The sequence below is a fragment of the Lathamus discolor genome, chromosome 17, assembly GCF_037157495.1.
Source record: "Lathamus discolor isolate bLatDis1 chromosome 17, bLatDis1.hap1, whole genome shotgun sequence".
NCBI classification, from domain to species: Eukaryota; Metazoa; Chordata; class Aves; order Psittaciformes; family Psittacidae; genus Lathamus; species Lathamus discolor.
This window is the reverse complement of record NC_088900.1, coordinates 3,601,078-3,622,726: the sequence shown is the minus strand read 5'-3', so window position 1 is coordinate 3,622,726 and position 21,649 is coordinate 3,601,078. Positions and strand designations below refer to the sequence as shown.

General features: G+C 41.4%; 1 long non-coding RNA gene across 1 annotated transcript in view; it reads left to right on the top strand.

Moving 5' to 3' along the window:
• The first annotated feature begins 1,141 nt into the window (after positions 1 to 1,141).
• The window catches only part of LOC136023180 (uncharacterized), a 67,709-nt gene continuing 47,201 nt past the window's right edge, over positions 1,142 to 21,649 (top strand). The window contains exon 1 of the long non-coding RNA XR_010616510.1: positions 1,142 to 1,210. This is a non-coding gene — a long non-coding RNA (uncharacterized LOC136023180). The remainder of the gene's footprint in view (positions 1,211 to 21,649) is intronic.

Genomic DNA, 21,649 nt, shown 5'->3' with positions numbered 1-21,649 from the left:
AATCTAAAGGTTTAGATACCTGTAACTGGCTAAAGGTAGAAGGTAAAGACCTGGATGTCTTTTGAGAACTCATGGTCCTGTGCACTGTTCTCTTTTACGGAGCTCTGCTTCTACCCTGGTTAAATTTCACATTCCGCATCATTTTTGGTGATCCTAGACTTAGGGTCTGGTTGTGGACTGGGTATTTCTTCCTGCTAGACTCAATCTCAATATCGTGTGTTTTAAAAGGCTATAGCATTCTGTTGTTGGATTTCTTGCTTTGCAAAGTTAAGATTCCCCTTTTAAATCACAGGTGAGAGAGACTTTGAGGACACGGAGCCACAGAAATGCCATCAAGTTACTGCTGTTACTGAGCAAAGGGGATTTCTTGCAGTGCCTTTAAGGACATTTGGATATTGCCTAAGCAGACCTGAAGAATCAAGACCTGGTGAGGTCCCTGTACATGGCTGCCTGCCCGAGAATATTGGCACAAAGAAATTGGCACCGTTTGGATAGAAAATGGACAGGGGTTCACTTGTGCTGTGGGAGGGAGTGCGGTCAATGCCACGTGTGATTTATTTTCAGAGAAAGATGCAGAAAGAGTAAAACCAACCTATAAAATGGATTCTTTAAGTGTTGGGTTTTAAATAGATAATCACACACCAGTTAACAGTGGTTTAACGTGACTCTAATTCATGTTCTTTCTGTATTTTTGACCCTGTGTCTTATTCAGCATGACGATAATTGGACCTTTTGTGGCTGAAATGTCAGATATGTGTGGACATGCCTCCAAAAGTTGCCTCTGCAATGCTGCTTCTGGTCACAGTTTGTGATCTCCCGGGCCTAATTTCCCAAGACACTGTGGCTTTGAAGGGACATTTCAAGTATGTAAGTCATTACAGCTTCTACAGCCCACAGGTGATGGGTATTTTGGGTGTGGTAATGCTCTAAGGATGAAAAAGAAGGAGATTTCATTAAAAAAAGGCATATTCAACAGAAGAACATTGCTGAAATTCTTGTTGTTTTTTTCTTTTAGGCGGTGTGTGTGTATATATATATATATATGTATAAAAGCCAAACAAACAACACCTGGAAGCAAACCCGTTTGATTGCAATTAGCTTTCAAATTGGGAACCCAAGGTGTGGAGAGCAGTGATTGTGGGATGAAGATGGCTGCTGCACCAGCCCAGCTCCAGCACCCTTCTGTAGAGCTTGTTCTCCCTGCACCAAGGTAAGCCGTTCTGTCTTTTTCAAAGGGACTTTTGATGGTGTTGATTGTAAAACGTGTTTAACTGAATGTTCTGGAAGCTGTTTTGTACCAGTGGACCTGTGGATTTGTGTGTTTCTGTGATTTTTGAAGGCAAGCTTTTAATTTTCAGAGGACAGACCTGCTTCATAGACAGATTTGGGGCCCTTGGGAACTGTTGAAGTCAAACTAGGTGTTATTTGTTTCCAGTATTTGAAAAGCCTGAATTGCACCAGCACATCATTGAACGTGTTTATTAATCCCTATAGAGCTGCTTGGAATGGGTGTCCCATGCTGATGGGATGCGAAAATCTTCCTGTTGTTGCTCCCACTTTCTTCCCTATTTCAGAGTGGAGCTTTGGGAATGGTAGTTGTTCAGAACAATGGGAGCCTGACTTGCAGCACCCTTTCTCTGTGGATTTGCTTATGTTGATTGAAGAGTGAACTTAGTCTTTCTCTCAGTGGTGGCATTTGTAGGATTGTTTGCTTTTATGTGGTCCCTGATTTATTGAAATTTGCATGGAATTAAGGATTTTTCAGGCCTTTACTGGCTGTGCTTGGTTTGTTTGAAACAAGGAGGTTAAAACTTGTGAGCAGGCAGGAGAAACACAAATTTATCTCTTTTTTTTTGTTACTATTGTAGTATTAATATATCTTTTGCAGTTGCATATGTAATGGGATTTATCAATCTCTTTCCTGGTTGTGTGCATACAACCCCTAATTGAAATCCCAGTAAAACTCCAATTACTTGCATAAATACAAGATGAAGTTGTATTTTGCCTGTTTGTGAGTTTTGGTGTAAGAATGCCTGGCCTATAGGCAGCAGCTAAGATCATTTCCCCACCCTCTCTGGCTGTATTCTTGATAACTACATGAGGGGAGATAGTGCCTGCTGGAGTACTTATAGTCTGAATAAACAAAGCGCAGAAGGGGAAACAGGCATTGGCAAAGCAAGGTAACATACACCATTAGCGGATGAGCTTGGAGGCCAGTATGACTCTCATTATACTCAAGGCAGTGTTTCAACCTCTGGTCTAGGATGCTCTCCTCATAGGTAGGTCCTCACCTGCATCCATCCATAGTCACACGCCTGCTCTCTCCTTCACACACGTGCTTCTGCTAAAATATTCACTGGGAGCGTGAAAGCAGCTGCTCTTGTAAAGAAACAACCTTGTACGTTATTGAGAAAGGGTTCCAAGTAGTTCAGGCTTCAGCACGGGGATGCGAGTAACCGCTGATATTCGCCATAAGAAATTCCCAAAGGGAATTAGTTGTCCGGTCTTGTTCATGGCACTGTTGTGGGATGGAGTCAGTGTGCGAAGGGTTAAAGATTAAGGCGTCTGGATATGAGGGGCTGATGTGCTTTCCAGGTAATCGGGATAAACCGCAGCTCATTACGAAAGGGATGAGCTTGAGCTGTGTGTAAAACACAAGCACCTTAGAGGAGGGTGGGGCTGCTTTCTTGGAGAGCAGAGGCAGGAAGGAAAGCTGGAGGGTTTATTTCTCCCAGTCAATAGGGCTGAGGATGGCTGCTTGCTCATTTATTATTTCCTTAGCCAGGCTATAGCGGATAATCAATACGCTGCAGAGGAGGGTTTGATAGCATCCCTGCATCCTGGGTGTGGTATATGGGCTGATCTGCAAGCACCGCACTGGAGCTGCGGTGGTTTTTTGCTCAGCTGCCAAAGCAGAGCCCTGTAAGTGGCTGGGGGTTTATATTTTCCCCTTCTCTTTCTTCTCCCCGAGGCAGGCAGTGGGAAATGGCTGCCTTGCTGAAAGAGGCTCCCTGAAGCTTTGTGCTTTACATCTATCGTGGCTATTTTCTGCATCCAGCCTATTCAAAAGGGTTTGATTCTAGAATCAGGCGTCGTCTCTGTGATGCAGAGAGGCTGAGCATGCCTGTCTATAGGAAGGCTGTAGACCTGTGCTGTATATCTGAGCGTATGTGCCCTGCAAAGCACTGGGCTGCTCAGCCCTCCCCTTGATGTGTTAAGTTTAAACCTCTGAAACACGTTATTTTCATGCTCGGCAGGGACTTTTACAAGAGGATTAAGGTACTTCTCTGATGTATTATGGGGAAAGAAACATTATTCCCGTTAAAATAAAAGTATTGGAGGAAAAAAAAGTGCCTACAAGTGCACTACAACTAAGTATCGTGTTTCCTAGCACAGTGTAAGTGCTCTTGCAGGCAGACTGCTGTTTATAGTGCTCTCGAATCTGTGCTAAGTCCTGCTGAATTCAGTCTGAATTGAATATTCAATTGAAGATGGGGTCCAACTGATCTCCCACTCAGGCAGCAAACACTGCAAAATGGTTGAACTTAGACTCCTTTCTCCATGCATCCTGTGAAAAACAAAATGGGGAATATCTGGGAAGTACAGCAGAGGTCACAGCATACTTCTTGTGATGTATTGAGTTGCAGCCTTGTGATCACAACTGTAATGGTCCTTAGATATCTTCTAAGCTCTGCTCTTACGTAGATAATTTACCTAAAGCTGGTTTTCTTTTGTCTTTTCCATTAGTTCTAGATACTTGCATGAAGAAAATGCAGTTTGGAACTCAAATGTTAGGAATGTCACACGTCTAAAAACATAGAGAAAAATCCCTCCAACATTTCCTCTGAGTTTTTCCAACCTCTTGGCCACCTATCCTCTTTCTCCTTGCTTGACTTTGTCCTAGTTAATATTCCAACAGGTGTTTCCTTTTTCAGTGGAATTTTTTAGGCCGATGTCTCAAGAGGCCTTCTGCATAATAATGCTGTATTCATTATGTGGCAGTGTTACTGGGAGAGGACTTTATTTTCTTAACCCCACCATTTCCCCTTCATGCAGTGAGTGTGGGGGGCGGAGGAGGGAGCGAGTTGGGGGTTTCAGCATCTTTGCTACTTTCTCTCTTGATGAGACCACCGTGTGGTACCATTTCAGATAATGCCAGGAGGGTGACTAGGATTAGGAGGGGGAGAAGTGAGGCAGAAAGTCTCTCTTCTTCCGCTGTTTGCAAAGCACCTTAGCTTCTGATTCCTGCTTCGCTTTCCTGTTGAGAGACCATTGGAAATGACAGCGTTAAAAATGATGAAGTTAAAGCTCACAGGCAAAAGAGACTCCTCCCTTTGTGCCCCCTGGTGCATTCTGATATTGCTTAGAAGCTTACTGCGGTGATATGTTGGCTTGAGGGTTAACAGAAGCTGCTTGTTTATCCCTACAGCAGTTTGAAAGATGTGTTGAGGTGACTTCTCTGCCTCTTGTGATATTCACAAGGCTTTTGGTGGTGCAGGTTTGGGTTGTTTTGGTAGTAGAGTTGCCAATAAATAAGTCTCGGCGTTCTGGGTGTTGGGCATTGATTAGTGGGAAAGCAGCTTAGATACCCTTCCAACCTGAGTCCCTAAATCAGGACTATATGTGCCAATATTTTCTTGTATACCATAGATGTACAATATGGCATCATTATATATTATGTATGGCAGAGAGTGTAAGGAAAGAAGGATGTGAGTGCTGAAGCAATATAGACTATGAATAGATTAGGTTCTTCTGCTATAACTCCATTAAAAATTGAGTGCGCAGTAATGCTGTGCTATTCTTGGTACAGATAACTCTTACAAAGGTTAAGACCAATAAATGCACTCGCTGTTGCAGAGCTCCTGAGTCGAGCACGGAATGGAGTAGGTGACCTCAATATGATGCTGCAAATTATTGGAAATAAGACAATTGCAGTTCTTGGAACCTTTAATATTGATTGCTTAAGTAAATCATCTGTTAAACGGCAATCTCATTTGAAAGGTATACGTGGAACTGAATTAATAAGTGAACTGATCAGATTCAGATGTTTATTAAGGGCAAACAGCAACACTGCTCAGTTGGGGTGATTGGGTTTTTATAAACAAATGTGGAAGTGGAAGATGAGATTATATGTACTTAAGGGCTTTTTCTTATACACTGTGTTAGCCAGACATTGTAGACATGGTCCTCTGAGGGAATGTGGCTCTTATAACTGTGGCTATAACTTTTGCAATACAGTCAAAAGTATTTTCACAACACAGCTTTCTTTCCCAGGTTACTAATACATGAAATTGTTAAATCTAAATAATTAAAACGGATGAGATTCATTCTACTTATTTGCTCGGGCATATGTCATTCTGGTGTTTGGATCTCTGGCTCTTCAGAAAGATGCTTTTTGCTTGGTCATCCTTGTAAATATGTGTATGAAAACCTTGATGCTTGTGAATAGCTCTTTTGAGTTCAGTGGAACCAATGAAGTGCATATCAGGAGGATTTAAACTACAGACTGGGGTACTTGGAATCCTTGTGACATATCCTATTTCATTTGTATAAATGCTTCTTATGTTTACATAGTTCATACATACAATAATACTAAATTAGTCACAACTATAGGTATTTTAATACTTAGTGACCAAGTAAAAGTCTCTGTATCACAAAGTCCTCATTTGGAGAATGAGATGTTCCTATCTCTTTAAAGTGGACTTAGTGTTTTGCAGCTATTATGAATGTTCTTCAATACTTAGGATTGTGAATAAATACAATTATTTACTCATTCTATCCTTTGTTTACATTGCATAATTACCAGCCACCCTTGATGTTTGATAATAAATGACTTGATATTGATAAATAGATTAGCTAATACGGTAAATGATTATTCCCCAGTAAATGAATCAGTATGCTTTTGACTTCAAGTGCCATTAACAATAAATGCATGGATTCAGGACTGCTTATGCATTTTACATTAAGCAGCCCCTGAATAAACACCCAGAAAGCAGGGACCAGTGCCCGGGGTTGCTCCTCCTTCCCTGTTGCATTCACTAACCACTTGTTCTGCTCTTCCTTGGTTCTTCAAACCACTGTCATGCCTATGGCATGGACAGGGTTTCCTGAAAAGCTCTGGAGTTATTTAAACCCTCTGGTACCTGGCAGCTGTTTTTTCCCCTAAGAGAATAGTTATATCTACTTGTCTCTTTGAGCAGCCCAGCTAGTTACTGTAGGGTTGGTACATTCTGAGCACATCCAGGGGAATTAGTATCAGCGCATCTAAACACTGCATACTGCAACAGATCTTGAGCTTATTGGACCCCTTGGAGTCTGTTCTGGACACTGGCTCTTTGCAGAACTGAAACACAGGAACTTTCAGATAGCAGAAATGGGATTGAGGCTCCTCTCCTGGAATAGCTGGCTACTACTCAAGGCAATTTTGGATCCCTCTTAGAGAGTGTGGTACTTGAAGACCCCCTAAGTCTTTTCTGGGTCTGACCCAATCTGCTGAAGGAGTTGACAGTCAAAATGATTTATGGGAGTAAATTCTAGACCGTATGTTGAGTGAAATCCTGGCTCCACTGAAGTGAGTTGTGGGGGAGGCAGGGACACAGGCCTGGATTTCATGGCATCGGGTTTACAGCTGCTGCTGTGTGTGGGAAGGGCAATGGGATATAGAACAAAACTCTTCTCGCTGGCAAGGAGAATGGAGAAAGCTCTGAGCCTTAGTTCCTCCATTCGTTAGGTCAAGAGTAAAATCACTGTTTTAAGCGGACTAAGATTGAACCTAGTAATGATAACGTGATTTCCAGTGTCTGTCGCGTGATATGGGTTTTAGTCATTTAAAGTCCTGTCACTTCCCTTTCTTCCATGTTTTGCATTCGCTTTATTAACTGTAATACTGTCTAGATGAACATCAGCATACATTATATAATGCATAAACATGCTATTCCAGCCTCATTACAGCGCTGCGGTTTGGGGGGGTGGTGGTCGTGGAAGAGGGGATGTGTGTGTGAGAGAGAGAAGCTAAAATTAATGCAACAAAATTGGAACCAGCCCTTAAATGGATAGGAATTGCAACGTGACATTGCAGTTCTATAACATGGCATCCAACTTGCTGGGTGTCTGCAGTTGCTTTATATTAGGGCCTCAAATCCTGGAAATGTTTTGGCATGTGCTTAACTTTAAGTGAGGTAAATCATTCCCATGGCTGCTCTTTCTGGCCCGTGACTCTGTTATGGTGAATTTGTAGATGAACTCAGAATTCCCTAGACTTCTGCTGCTTTGCATTGCATTTCAACTCTTCCAGCTCCCTAAATTAGTATTGGGTGCATGTGTAAAGTTATAAAGATCCTTGTTGGCACTGTGGGGAGAGGTATCTGCTCAGCTTCAGAGGATGGAGAAACTTCTCATTGTTCTTTAAGGAGACAAGTTGTTTCCTGAATCAGGTACGTAGCTAGAGGATCGAATCTCAAGAGACTGGCAGCCATGGTGCCAGAAACATTTCCCTTTGCTGAAACGTAGTATGTGTAAGTCAAGTAAACTTCTAAAGGCATCACAGAACTTAGATGCCAAGAAGGAATATAATTTGATTCTAACATTTAAGAATTAGTATTAAAACATGGTTTTGTGTTGCTCCCTAGTGCAATCTTATGTATTTAACCAGGCTGATGGCTGCTTTGTCTAAAGCAAAGAGCATGTTCAGTTATTTCCTTTTTCCTTGACACTTCCATTGTCCTTTTCTTCTTTAGTTTTTTATTTCCTTGCCATATTTGATTGTTTCAGTTTCTTCATGCTTTAGATCAGCTCTCTCTTTCAATATTCAGTACTGGTAAGTCAAAGAAATATGACATCTTGTATGGCATCAAAATGTTATAATTTAGCTATTGTCCTTGGTGACTTTTCTCTACATGCTTAAGTGAAAATGCAATGAAAGTTCATTCTGGGTATGAAAGATGAATGCAATTTGAATGCCAGGGAAGCAGACAGATGTTGATGACAAAGCAGGACTGGAAGGAGCACAACAGTCTATCATCTGCTTGGCAGCACAACACTGGCCATCAGGACCTCAGTAAAATTATTGAGCTCATGTGTCTGTAGCAGCCTATGAAGTTCACCTTGGTGATTAGATTTGAGGAACCTATGAGTGCACCAGACCACAAAAGCCTGGTGGTTTATGTTCAGGGGAAGGAGGATTGTAGAAAGTAGGATGGCTCCAGAAACTTCTGGATATTGGCATAGGGAATTGGCCTGAATGGGCAGAACTAGGAGCCACTCTGTCCTCCAAAGGTAAAAGTACTGCATATGCTAATTTACCCCAGCTTTGTGTGAGATCTCTTTTAATGCACAGCATGAGAGAGTAAAGCAATCCAGGATGGGCAGATGGTATGGAGAAAATAGTTGCCTACAGCTGCTGGGAGCAGCAAATAACAAAGAAATAGCAGCCAAAACATAGGAACATCCAGCTATGGGACAAGGAAAGCAGAGACCTGGAGTATAGGCAAGAGAGTGACAGGTGGGAACAAGTTCAGTTTCAACATTTGGTCAATGACAGGTCTATCCGTGAGCTGAAGTCTTGATTTTTGTTATCCTTCTGCACCGCATCTCATAGAAAATCAGTGGAAAGTTAGCAACTGTGAACTGTTAAGTTGTAAATTTTGATAGAGTAAGTTGCCTTAGACCTTATTCCTGTAACCAGCTAAACAAGATTGATCCTTAAGAAGTACTTCTGTGCCTCCAGGAGTTAGTATGGGTGGTTGACTCTCATCCAGAGCAGAACAGCTCTGTTCTTCACTATCAACAGAGCTGTTGTCAAGAGAGATTTAGAAACAAATGAGCTTGAGCCTTAATTCCTCCATAGAGGTACAGGAGAAAGCATACTTGCTCGCATCTCTCCAGTGTCCACCTATTGCGTTGTCCTTAAGCACATTAACCTTTCAGAAAACAAAGCCTGCGGTTATGATATAATCAATGTTTTCTGGATGCAGAGACGCATGAAATCAAGACTCCTATGGAATCATTTGATGAAATCTAATAATAATAAAGCCAGTAATAGAAGAATTTATTGGTGAACGTAAAGTGATTACTGGACAATAAGGTTATTTCTTTTCTTGGATTGTTTTTAAAGCTATCTTCTAGCAAACTGCCGTAAGACTTTGGTTGTATTAAATCATATAAAATGTGTAGATCCTTAGACAACTGATCATTACCAATGAAGATGGGAACCTTGTTACAATTCTGGGGAAATGGAAAGATCTATAGAATTCCTGTTGCTTCATAGAAGCTGTTCCAAAGGTTTCTCCTTTGTATTTATAAAGATGGAAAGCTCACCATGTGGGCAAAGTCAGTTAATGCACGGGTCAGCTATGGTACGTTTTTCATTACGGTGCTGCACTGAATTTTGACTTGGTCATTTGGAATTCATAATACTGGAGTCCACCAAGCAGGTGTGGTTAAACTTGTTCATTGGTAACAAAACCCCCACATCTGTTGTCTTTCTAAGGAAGTAATGTCTTTTCTGCAAACAGAAACAAAATAGGTTAGGGCAGAGATTAGGCAATGAACTGCACATTTGAGCCAAAGCCTTGTAAAATGCAGCTTCTTCAGAACTTTCAGTGACTGGATCCCCTTCATTTTACCTGTAAAAAGAGTGATGGCTATTTGCATCTTCTTATCATGCTGTACGCTTTATATGGGAAGGAAGTTACCTGTTTTTCCTCAAAGGCTGAGTGCTTTTAAGCAAGCAATGGGCTTGTACAAGAATCCTAAGTCCAGCAAACATGAAACAGCTCCAGTGCAAATTTGAAAGCGTCACATTCTCTCATTTAGCTTGGGTGTTCGTGTGTCCTGTTTTTCTCAGAGAGGTTTTGGAGGTGTGCATTTGTTTTCTTCTTATTTTGGTGTACTTATGTGTTTGAGAGTCTCAAGCATCCACTGTGATGGGGTTGGGAAAATGTCTTACTTCAGTTTTGTCAGAACATGAATGACTTGGACAGTGAAAACTCAAGAATTGAAATCATGTATGTCGGTTACCTTTTACAGCTGGGGAGCGGATAGAAGGGAATTGCTGGGAGTTAGATGCCTATGACAGAAAATTCCATTTTCTAATGGCTTTATTCTATTATGTGGCTTTCTCTGTATCTTCACTTATTCCAGATAACACTGTGGTTCCAAATGTGCTCTCACGATAGTTCCCTATGTCATACAGGAAGTTTAGGACTCGGCTCGGAGAGAAATATGTGATACTCTTAGATCAAAGAGCAGGGTTTTCACAACAGAATTATCCCTTCTTTGAGTCCTCTAAAAATTGTGTTTTGTAATCACTAAGAGGTGGATTTATGATGTGAGAGACTAAACAATCTGTACCTCTCCTTTATCACTAACATCACACTTCCCTGCATTCCTCCTCTGCTTGTCTCACTGATCATCTTTCCTGCTCTAAATCATAGGGCATATGCAATATCATGGGTCAGTGTGACCTATCAGGCAGTAGAGCTGTCAAACTAGATACACAATACCTCTGGCTTTGCTCTAACTGTAAGTTCGTAGCCTAATAAAAGACAAAACAATCATAAAATAATTAAAAAATAAATTAAAAAAATCATTTTATGTGTGGCAAAACTCGGGCAGAATTTGGAAAACCAAAGGGTTTTGTTTTGGTTTGGCTTTAGTTTGTTTGCTTGTTTTCATAGCAAATAAGTAGTTTATTTGAAAAACCCTCTTATTTGAAGACAACCAGTCTTCAAGGTAATGAACCTAGAATCATAGAATCATAGAATAGTTCAGGTTGGAAACTACCTAAATATCATCTAGTTCCAACCCCCCTGCCATGGGCAGGGACACCTCACACTAAACCATCCCACACAAGGCTTCGTCCAACCTGGCCTTGAACACTGCCAGGGATGGAGCACTCACAACCTCCCTGGGCAACCCATTCCAGTGCCTCACCACCCTAACAGGAAAGAATTTCCTCCTTAGATCCAATCTAAACTTCCCCTGTTTAAGTTTTAACCGTTCTTTAACGAAGAGTCCCTCCCCAGCATCCCTATAGGCCCCCTTCAGATACTGGAAGGCTGCTCTGAGGTCCCCACGCAGCCTTCTCTTCTCCAGGCTGAACAGCCCCAACTTCCTCAGCCTGTCTTCATACGGGAGGTGCTCCAGCCCCTGATCATCCTCGTGGCCTCCTCTGGACTTGTTCCAGCAGTTCCATGTCCTTTTTATGTTGAGGACACCAGAACTGCACACAATGCTCCAGGTGAGGTCTCACAAGAGCAGAGCAGAGGGGCAGGATCACCTCCTTCGCCCTGCTGGTCATGCTCCTTTTGATGCAGCCCAGGATCCGGTTGGTTTCTGGGCTGCGAGCGCACGCTGCAGCCGGCTCATGTTCATTTTCTCATCGACCAGCACCCCCAAGTCCTTCTCCGCAGGGCCGCTCTGTCTCTTCTCTGCCCAATCTGTAGCTGTGCCTGAGATTGCTCCGACCCAGGTGTAGGACCTTGCACTTGTCATGGTTGAACTTCATAAGGTTGGCATCAGCCCACCTCACAAGCGTGTCAAGGTCCCTCTGGATGGCATCCCTTCCCTCCAGCGTATCAACCGGACATTCCTTTGCTTTACAAAGCAAAGTTCTAGAGGAAAGACCCTCTGGTTCTATAAAACTGAGTAGAGTGACAAATATTGTTGATGTATCTCTGCATGTGTTACTTGTAAGGTGTGTGGTTTTGTTACTTTCAAGATCTCTTAATTTGCCAAAGGAAATTGGTGTTCTATGTAGCGTTGACTGGTACTGGTCAGGCTGCCAAACAGTAAGAGATCTGCTCTCTTAAAACAGAAGTAGCACTCTTATAAGGATGGAATTTTTGGGAATCACTCTTGCTGCTGCTATTCCTTTTTCTCTGCTCTGCAGTATCATAAACCACCTTTTGAAGGACTTCTTTTATGAGATCATTCTTGGACAACACAGCAACAGTCAGGTATCACCACCTGTGTCCTTAGTTTCTAGGATATATTGGTGCCAGGTGGGAAAAGAGTGGGAGATGGAGTCCTTGCAACAACCTTTGCAACTGGATCTTTACAGCAAGCAAGAGAGACAGCGAAAAATAGTCAACATTATTTCAGCACAGTGGGGAAGAAGGGATGAAAGCTCTGCAAATGAATTCATTGTGACAACCTTTGTGGGGAATCTGAGTGTTTGATCTTTTAAAAGATTTAATAACTCTTTTGATAGATTAAAGAATAAACTGGGTGGGAGGAGGAGAGGAAGTTAACTTTCATTCCCTGATTCTGTCAAAATAGTAAATAAGAAGAGCAAATCCCTAAACTTATTAAGCTTCTCCCTACACCACCTCTTTTTTGGGTGTTGGATGCATGTCACGTTATAGTGCAAACATTATATAAACACTTGAAACATGACCCTTCGGGTGAAGATTGTGGACTATGGTCTAATGTGCTTATATCCAATCGAAATTGATCTAAAAAGCCAAGTAATTGAATGTTTGGAAATCAGTATTTCCACGATGTAGAGATTTGTCCTATGAGTCTCCAAAAAGCCAGACCTTCAATCACAGTATTGTTGATTCATTTTTGTTTTTATTTTCCCTGCTTTACCCATATATTCTATAACTTGCTGAGGCCTTTGTGTACCTGAGCAATGCAGGATTTTCCTTGGCAAGCATCTTCAATTGGGGTCCAGCTGATTAAGCCAGGCTCTGAAAGTCTTTGCACTGATACTACTAAACTATATCTTAGACTATCTTTTTGTTTCTTTTAGCTTGAAAAGCTCTGCATCTCAGCTCCTATTCTGAAAGCTATCTCAGATTCATGATGCTGTGATGCACAAAGTAAATTAGTGTTAAAACTTTCGGAGGTATTGCTTAAAAAGAATCCCAAACAACAAACCACAAACCCCCAGGAATTTAAAATGGGTCAATTTTCCTATTAAAGGGCCTGGTACTATTCTTTTTGAAATAAGGAAATTATCTCTGTTGCAGAAAAGGATGGTTTTGGGGGAATCAACCCTCTCTCCTTTGAAGAAGTACTGATTCCTAAAACTGAACAGGATTTTTGGTTTAGGCTAGCCATTAGGCTACTCTTAGCTAACAAACAAACAAAAGGCAGTTTTGACTGGTAACAGCTGTCATGTGTGTAAGTAGGAAAGGGTAGAAAGACTGTATAATCATTTCCTCATCGAATGCTGAACAGCCTTTCGTATGATAAGACCCCAGGGTCCTACAAGCAAGCCAGAAACTCATCTGGACCAGAGCTGAACAGGAAGGGCACTCAATACAGGCATCTATTTCAAAAGACTCCACATAATGAAGATTAATTAGACCTTCCTTACCGATCAAAAGTTAAATACACATACCCAAGGCCTTGGGCTTCCTCATGCCACCAAAGAGTTTCCATGAAAAGCCAAGCAGAATAAAAAGTGGTAAACATAAGAAAAAGGATCAACCTCCCTGTAAAGTGACTTTAAAAATGTACCCAGATTGACTTTGTGTATTCATATGCAAGTATGAAATGCCATAACATGTTCTTCCAGCATACAGCAATATAGGAATGAGATTATACGTGTTTGCACTAGTGCAGCTGGCTTCTCCAACCATATTATGCATTACCTTTATTTCATGTATACCACAGTGAAATACGCACAATATTCTCTTTCCTAGAAAAAAAAAAAGACACATTCAATTACTTACCTCTTCATTTTTTCAACTCGAGTCTATACTGTGAGCTAGGTTTTGATTGGACTTCAGAGTTTTGCAAAGGTTGCTTTTCTTTCTGATCTGTTTTCTTCTGACGCATCGCTTGGTCTACAGCTCGAATGTAGTCTGGAGTGATCTTGTTCTTTGATCCTACAGTTTACCAAATCTCCTTCAAGTGGCATTTATGGGGAATAGGACACCAATGCAGCATGTACTCAGACGGAGGATGTAGGAAAGGTTTTGGAATGACTTGCTTGTGTTTTTCCAGTGGAAGGATGCGTTCAAGTAGTTGGCAAAATGAATGGCTATGTCTAATACAATCGGTAGCATTGGCCATTGCAAAGGCAGAGTAGGGGTTTGACTTTATAAAATAGCTAGGTACAGGCTGTCCCCAGTTGCTGCTTTAGAAACAACAGGTGATTGCTATCGGCTCAAAGAAAACATAGTTCATGAGTGGAAAAGGAGCTGAGCCCTGGCTCCTCACGGAGTGTCTCCAGCACCTTTGGCCATGCAAAATCCTTGTAGTGTCTTATTGTCAAGGCTGCTGACTGCTCTCATTAACTTCAAGTGGAATTGAGTGCTCAGCACAATGGAAAAACAAGTCCTTCACTTCTTCAAACTGATCATTGGGATTTCATCTTTATTTACAAAACAAGGTAACATATCCTGGAAAAAACATTTTTCTCCTTGCACAGAGTTTTAGGTAGACGCATCTAGGAAATGCATGTTCTTCTAGCACAATAGCAACTTATGAATAAGATCATACTTGTATTTGCATTAACACGGCTGGCTTCTCCAACCAGTTTTACATAATCTCCTTTTCAATGGGTAAGGGTGTCATTTCCCCTTCATTTCATACAACTGTGCTTTGAAAATGTAGGGAGGAAGTATTTAAAGAAAGTCCGCATTTTATGAAAGGGAAAATTGCCGGCGTTCCTTTGTGTGTCTCAGTAGGATTTGGATAGATTACTCATACTTAAAAAGGAAGGGAGCTCTTGCTTTCTCTTCTCCTTTTTTAAAAACTTGCATTAACATGATGTATTGACATATTACAAAATCCAAGGAATGCTGGAGAGCAAATCAACCACGACTTTGTCCACAAGTTGCAACAAATCTAAAACACCGTCGCCTTCGGAAATGAAACCGGCACATTTTGGATACAGGCAACTTTTATAAGGACTAAAGCTTCCCATATTAGATAGGGGCATCAGCATGCGCTCTCTGACTCTCTCTGCTTAAAAATTGATTATCTTTCTTCTTTTTCCCTCTTCTTCCTTTTGATCCAATAAGCTTAGTACGAATGCAGCACATTTTAGCAATTTTCATAAATCAAGCAACTGGAATAGATTTTAATACAGAATTGTATTACTGCAAGAATGCAAGGCATGCAGGCTCTAAGCACTAACATTTCTATTAGTTGAAAGGAAGCCAATGCTTTAGCTGTAAGCATGGTAAAGGGACATAATTCTCTGCTACATATGTGGGGTCTCTGATGTCAACCCCCCCCCTGTAAGTAGTAACTCACAACTCTTACAAACTTGTCCTTGTCTCGTGGGCGCTACGACTGGTCAGTCGCAGTGTGAAGAGTATGTTTGATGGTCAGATAGGAAATTCTATTGTTCTTTCTTTGACATCCTCAGATTAAAAAAGTCATGTAGGAGCACATTACCAAGCTTCAGCGCTGTAAGAAGCTATTAGTTCAGTGACACCTTTTCATAACTGTTTCCCATACTTTATAGGATGTATATTTATATTTGCTGATGACTCTTTGTCAATTTGATGCTTGCTAATCAAGCATTGATGATAATTGTCATGAAATGAAGGACGCTTCATCCTGTGAGGTCATAAAGACATTTTATACACCTAAATACACTGTGTGCATAGGTGTATATGAATTTCTGTGCACATGGTTATATTTACAAAAGATGTTTATGCTAACACTGGATTTTGTATACTTCTGATATTTCTCTTCATTCTCATTTATCAAATGCTGCTTATTGTTAAATCATTGACAAAACTTTAGAGGTGGATTTGCTGCTTAAAAGTGAGGAAGAAAATGCAGTGAAGCTCTAAAGGTGTTTTTGTACAAAACTTGATAAACCATCTTTCTTTTTTCTTTTTTCTTTTTTTTTTTCCTTAAAAAGAGAAGGGTTTTTGTGAAATCAGTTGATGACATTTTCATCAAAATCCATTTATTATCTCATATTTGAAAAGCACTTAGCTCAATAGGGCTCTGTTACTTCGCTGAGATTTCGAGGTATCATTATATCAAGCATCCTAACTTAAGCATGGATAGAACACTATTTGTTATTCTTCCCTCAAAAAAGAAGGCAAATGAGTTATGTCATTTGACACTGAAAGTGTTGCACATTTAGCCAATTCAGAGGCCTTTAATTTCATATTTTATTATTTGTCTTGACATTCCACAGGTTTTTAATGTCTTAGACCAGCCATAGTCAACATCTTTGAAAATCCATCAGGTCTGGAATTGTCTTTCAGGGCATGATGTTTGTTAACGATGGCACTTGATTATGTGGGTTCCTGTAGCTTGGGTTCTCAATGTTAGGCTTTCAACTTCAGAAACCAAAGGACTGGAAACACTGCATGTGCCATTCTTTGGAGAACAGAGCCTTCTTCTAAATGTAGTGACATATATCTGTTGTCACAGGGCAAAAAGATAGCTTGGCCATTGCAGGTTGCTTTTCTGCTGGAGGGCAATACTACTATGTTGCCAGTTTAATTGCCCTATTTAGACTGGTGTGCGCCAGTCTTGGAGCAAGAGTGGTCAAATAAGATGCAGGATAATCCCTTCTTATAGGTATCTCGACCTAACCTCTGTGACTGGTACCCAGAGACTGATTCTGGTTTAAGAAGTGACCTCAATCAGAGAGCAGGGCAAATGCAGAAAGCAAATTATCTCGCCGCTTCCACAGTTTGCTCCCGAAGGACTCCAGAACCTTGCATAAACAAAACTAATTATAACACACACAAAAATTTCCTAAAACTAAACCTTTGCTTGCAGGCTAACGCGCAAAAAGAACCTGGGAGAGTGTATGTCACAGTGCCATCTACTGACGCCAGTCACAACAGTACCCGAAGACTACCCAATTACAGTAATGAAATAACTAACTAAGGCTGGGAGTCTTGGAAGGATTATAGTCTTGTGTGTAAAGGAAGGAGATGACTGCCAATTAATCTGACAAAAGAGAAAGCCTCACCTACTGACAGGTTTTTCATCCCATAAATGTTAGATTTCTCTTCAGTGCGGTATGTCGGTTCTTGTAATTCTCGGGAAGAGGCTGTTGCGCTGGAGGAACGGATGACCATAACCCTTAGTGCCAGCTCCAATATTGCTCTTTTGTCTTGATGAACGCTTTATACTGTAGGAGAATTACAGTACTTTATGGTGAGCAATCTGAAAATATAAAGGAATGCAATTGTGGAATCAAACCTGTTCAGTCTACTGTGCGATAACTTTATCTGACGCAGAAAATGAGCAGTAACTTGGAGGCAGGTAGGAGCAACATGTAATCCAGCTGACACAAATGAAAAGATGATACTGGCACAAAATTGGGCTGCATGTGAATGTAAAGGCTGTTGAATAAGAGAGAATGGAAAATGACACGCTTAACAGCGGTAAGGCAGAGATGGAAGAAGTTCAGAAAACATTTGTATGGGAGAAGCCAAGTACAAGTCAATAAAGACTGAAATTCTTAGCTCCTAGAAGCAGAGTTGAATGCTGAAGCCTACAGTCCTAGCTGTGTCAAGGGTGGCCAAATGGTAAAAGGTGGCCAAATGGCCCAAACATCTAGAGATGATTTTCTGGTGGCTAATGTGCAAACTGAAGTGGTGGCTGAGATGTTCAGCAAAACCACTACTCCTAAGGCAGCGTATCATCTTCTGTATTGCTTTTGGTAGTGCCAAGGTAAGAATGAAATGAAGGATGAGAAGAAGTGATTGTGAATTGAGAGGCAACCAAAAAAGTCAAGGGGTGAGGAGACTGCACCATTTGGATTGCAAAAGAAAGTTATGTATGTTCTTAAGCCTTATGTCAAGTATAAGAGTTCAGGAGGAAGGTAAAAGTGAGTACCTGAACTGTGCTTTCTGAGATTCACTTGTACGTTGTGACAGATGGAGGTGACATCTTAAGAGAGGCTAAGAGGTGAAAGTAATGATGAACAACCTTTACAAAGTAAAAGTAGAAGAAATATTAGAGCTGTTACGAGAGAGCAAGCAGGAGATGTTTAGATTTGAGTTCTTTTGGATAGCAGCCATGGTTTGTCTTTATTTCCTAGTAACTGGTTCTTGGTTTGAGCTTCGTCAGGTCATCAGATTAGTGCCATCAGCTCTAAAAGGTTTTTAGTTCTTTCTTTGGATCATCTAGCAGGCAGGGAACTAACATGTGGAGTGCAAACATAATATGCTTGGGGGGGCTGTCTTGATAAGTAAAAGCAGTGGAAATAAGCAAGAATAGAGAGGGGATTTTATTATGGCACCATCTGTCTCCTTGCTGTTAATATTTTTCTCAACTTTTTGCAATGATTTTGAAAATTGGATGTAAGCATGGGTGTTGCTGTTCAGAACTTTGCTGCTGCTATTGAGGGATGGCTTCAGAGGGGAGACCTGAGCCATGATAATAGCTGTCCATCTGCTACAGCAGAAAGCAGATGTTTCATTGAAGTCAACTGGATGACACTGATCTTTAAAGTAACACAGAGAACTGAGTTTTTACTTGGAGCAGGGCCAAGAATTCCAATTTATTGCTCTTCCTGGGTCTCAGTGTAAGCCTCATGCAAATAATTTCTCTCGCTACTCCTATTTCTCATTCTCTTCTTCCTTGCATTAATTCATTTAGAGTCAGTTCATGACAGCCTTGAATGCTCTCCGTTTATACAGCACCTAGCACCATGGAGCAGTTGGGACAGACACCTCCTGAATGTTAGCGAACTCTGGCAAGTGCCTTACTATCACGTTTCGATGTATTTTTCAGCTGATCAAAAAATGTCAAATACCGGTTCCATCGTTTTCCATGTGTAATTGAGTTGAAGAAAGTAAAGGAAGCTTGTGAATTTTACTGGTGGGTCCTGATAAGAACTGAAACACTTTAAACTCCATCGACCTTAATCATGCAGGTCACCTTTCTAGAACTTTTTTTTACCTCCTGTTGAGCTGCTGAAGGGGCGGGGGGGGGTGTTGGAAAGCAGCTTTCAGTTACTAAACCCCCTCGTGGTATTGAATTCTAACCAAGTACATACAGCCCTGCCAGCCAGAAATGCCAAAAGGAGGAAAGCTGCTGAATCAAAAGCAAATCAGGATTGGGAGGATGGTAGGGAATATAATAGCACTAGGTGAGTTGATTTGATAGACTTATTGCTGTTTTGTATTTGCAGCTCATCTGGGAGTAGACTTTGGGGTTTTTTTGGTTTTATTATTACTGGGTTTTGTTCTTAAATTATTTAGCAAGTGTTTTATAAGAGCAACTTGTAGCATATAGATTAGTTAGCACCAGCTATTTGCTGTTCTTGAATAAGTTTTGCTCTTCTGAGCTGAGCTAGCAAGACGCCAAAAGCTTTTGAACACCCCGGCTGTGGTCTGAGTAAATGGGAGTTCATGGTGTGCTGTGCCTCTTGGGTTCAAATCCTATTTGCATGGTGTGGAGTGGCCACTTAAATCATGTGGTTTTCTTTCTGCTACCTAACTGAGTGACTCTCAAGGGCCTTTCAAATCATTCACGTGAATGCTCCTGCCACAAGTGCTCAGGCAAATAGAGTAGCCCTGGCAATTTCGCTCTGTCTGCAAACCCTGCTGTACGGCCTCGTGGGCTGGTAGCACGTGGTGTGGCAGTGGAAGGTGATGGACAAGAAGGTATAGCCTGTGGCCAGGTGCCAGCAGGTCACAACCTTCGGTCTCTCACCCCTCTGTGAACTGCAACACATCCTTCATATGGGTCTGCCGTGCAGAACCTCTGTGCCACCCTGGTGCAGGCCATCCATCAGCCACTAGCAGTGAACTTGGGAACAATACATAAAGCAAGCGCTGCCCTAAGTACTAGTGTTCTGCTTCCCTGCCCAGGTGGAGGGGTCCTGGAAAGACAGAGTGAGCAAATGGCTCTCCTGTTGCAGCCGCCATATGCACCTCCTCACCATGGGTTGGTGGCAGAATCTCTTGCTGGATTTAGCATGCAGTCTCTGATTTTTCAAGCGGAGATGATCTTTTTGACCCAAGTGTAATCATTTCCTTGTGGGTGGTGGTGGTGGGAACACCAGGCAGGTGTTCATTTCACTGTAGACTTTAATGTACCTATTGTGGTGCCAACCCAAACCTAACCTAGCTTTGGGACAATGAGCATCCTCCGTGGCATATTCTCTGCTTATTTAGGTTTTGGAAACCATCACTCTGCTTCCTGAGAAACAGGGTGGCTATTGGAAACCAAGGAGATATTCCACACCGGCCTTGTGCAGGAATGTGTCTTTGAGCATGGTTTGCTACAGTATGCTGTGTAGTCATGAGCTAATTAATGCTGATTAATTTAGAAACCTAGTCTGGCTATGGCTGTCTGCTATTCCAAAAGATCCTGTGCATGTCCTTTCTCTACCAGACTCGACGGAGTGCGTTTGCTGAAGTTGCTGCTGCATACGCTTGAGAAGTAAAACATGTACAGCTATTTCAGAAACTGTTGCAGTAGGCAGTTTTCCTCATTAATTTCACCATTATAGATGGGATTTCATGAGGCATACCTTATACTGTCCCTGATCCTGCTTGTAACACCAGCCTTTGAAGGAAAAACGCACTGAAATGGGGAAAGGGATGTTTTAGGGAAGATGGAGCAAGAAGTTTGATGCATAGTGAAAGTAGTGACTCTTGTGCAGCATCCAGTGATGTGGTGACTTCTGCTCTTGCTCTGAATTGTGGCATTGACCGGTTTGTATCAATCTATCAATTACTGAAGTGTAATCTGCCTGTCCACTTGGAGATGATTCACAGGGCATGTTACCATTAAAATACACTTTACTGCAGAATGAAGAGTTATGGCTTTGTAGGTGGTATAACTGCCATTGACACAGTCATTGGAAGGGCCATTCTTCCACTGAAAGGTGAAAACAAGCTGTTATCTATCAATGCCTCTCAGAGTAAGTAAAATACAGTGTACTTGTCACCTAACAGTTTGGAAGATTGCTCGAATTTCACTTTTTCAATTACATAGACCTTTCTCATTTGCTCTGCCGTTCAAAACTGTGCTTCAATGTATATCCAGTGACCGTGTACTTTTACAAGGGTGCCAGCTTGCACTCAGTATGATATGCTAGGGCATTCTTTGGTCCCTCCTACACAAGACTATAGAGACTTTAAAATACCTTTGGGACCCTACAGGAAGAAATGGGCTATAAAATTATAACAATAATGATTTCTTTCTGGCACCTTCAACTAAGGAATCTCAAAGCATGTTTCAAATATCAAAGAGCAAAAGACCCACTGTGATATTGTCCCTTGAGTATAGATGGGAAATAGAGGCCCAAAGAGGTAGAAAGAATTGTACAATGCTAAATGTGAAGCTAGTAGCAGATCAGGAGATAGAGCCCATATCTGGCCCTCAGGTCTGACCCTTGTTGCAGCAGTTGTCCCAATCTTGCCTTCTGTATTGGGGTAGGTTTTTAATAGAAATACATACACAAACACCTAGTGTCTGGTAATGCCTGATTCTGTTATGTCTTTCTTGCAGAAAGAAACCTTCTCTTCCATTTTATAAATGCCTATATGCTTGCAAACTAGAATACAACTAACTACCATTATAACAAATAACAGAATGCTCTGCTCCATCTTATCAGTCATAGGGCTGTATCTCTACTTGACTCTCCTGTAAATCTTAAGACACATGGTAGATAGTGACAGGTCAAAGCAGAGATCTGGAATTATTCTTTTCATATTGCAAAAGAATGAGCCTTTGTTATTTCTCACACTTC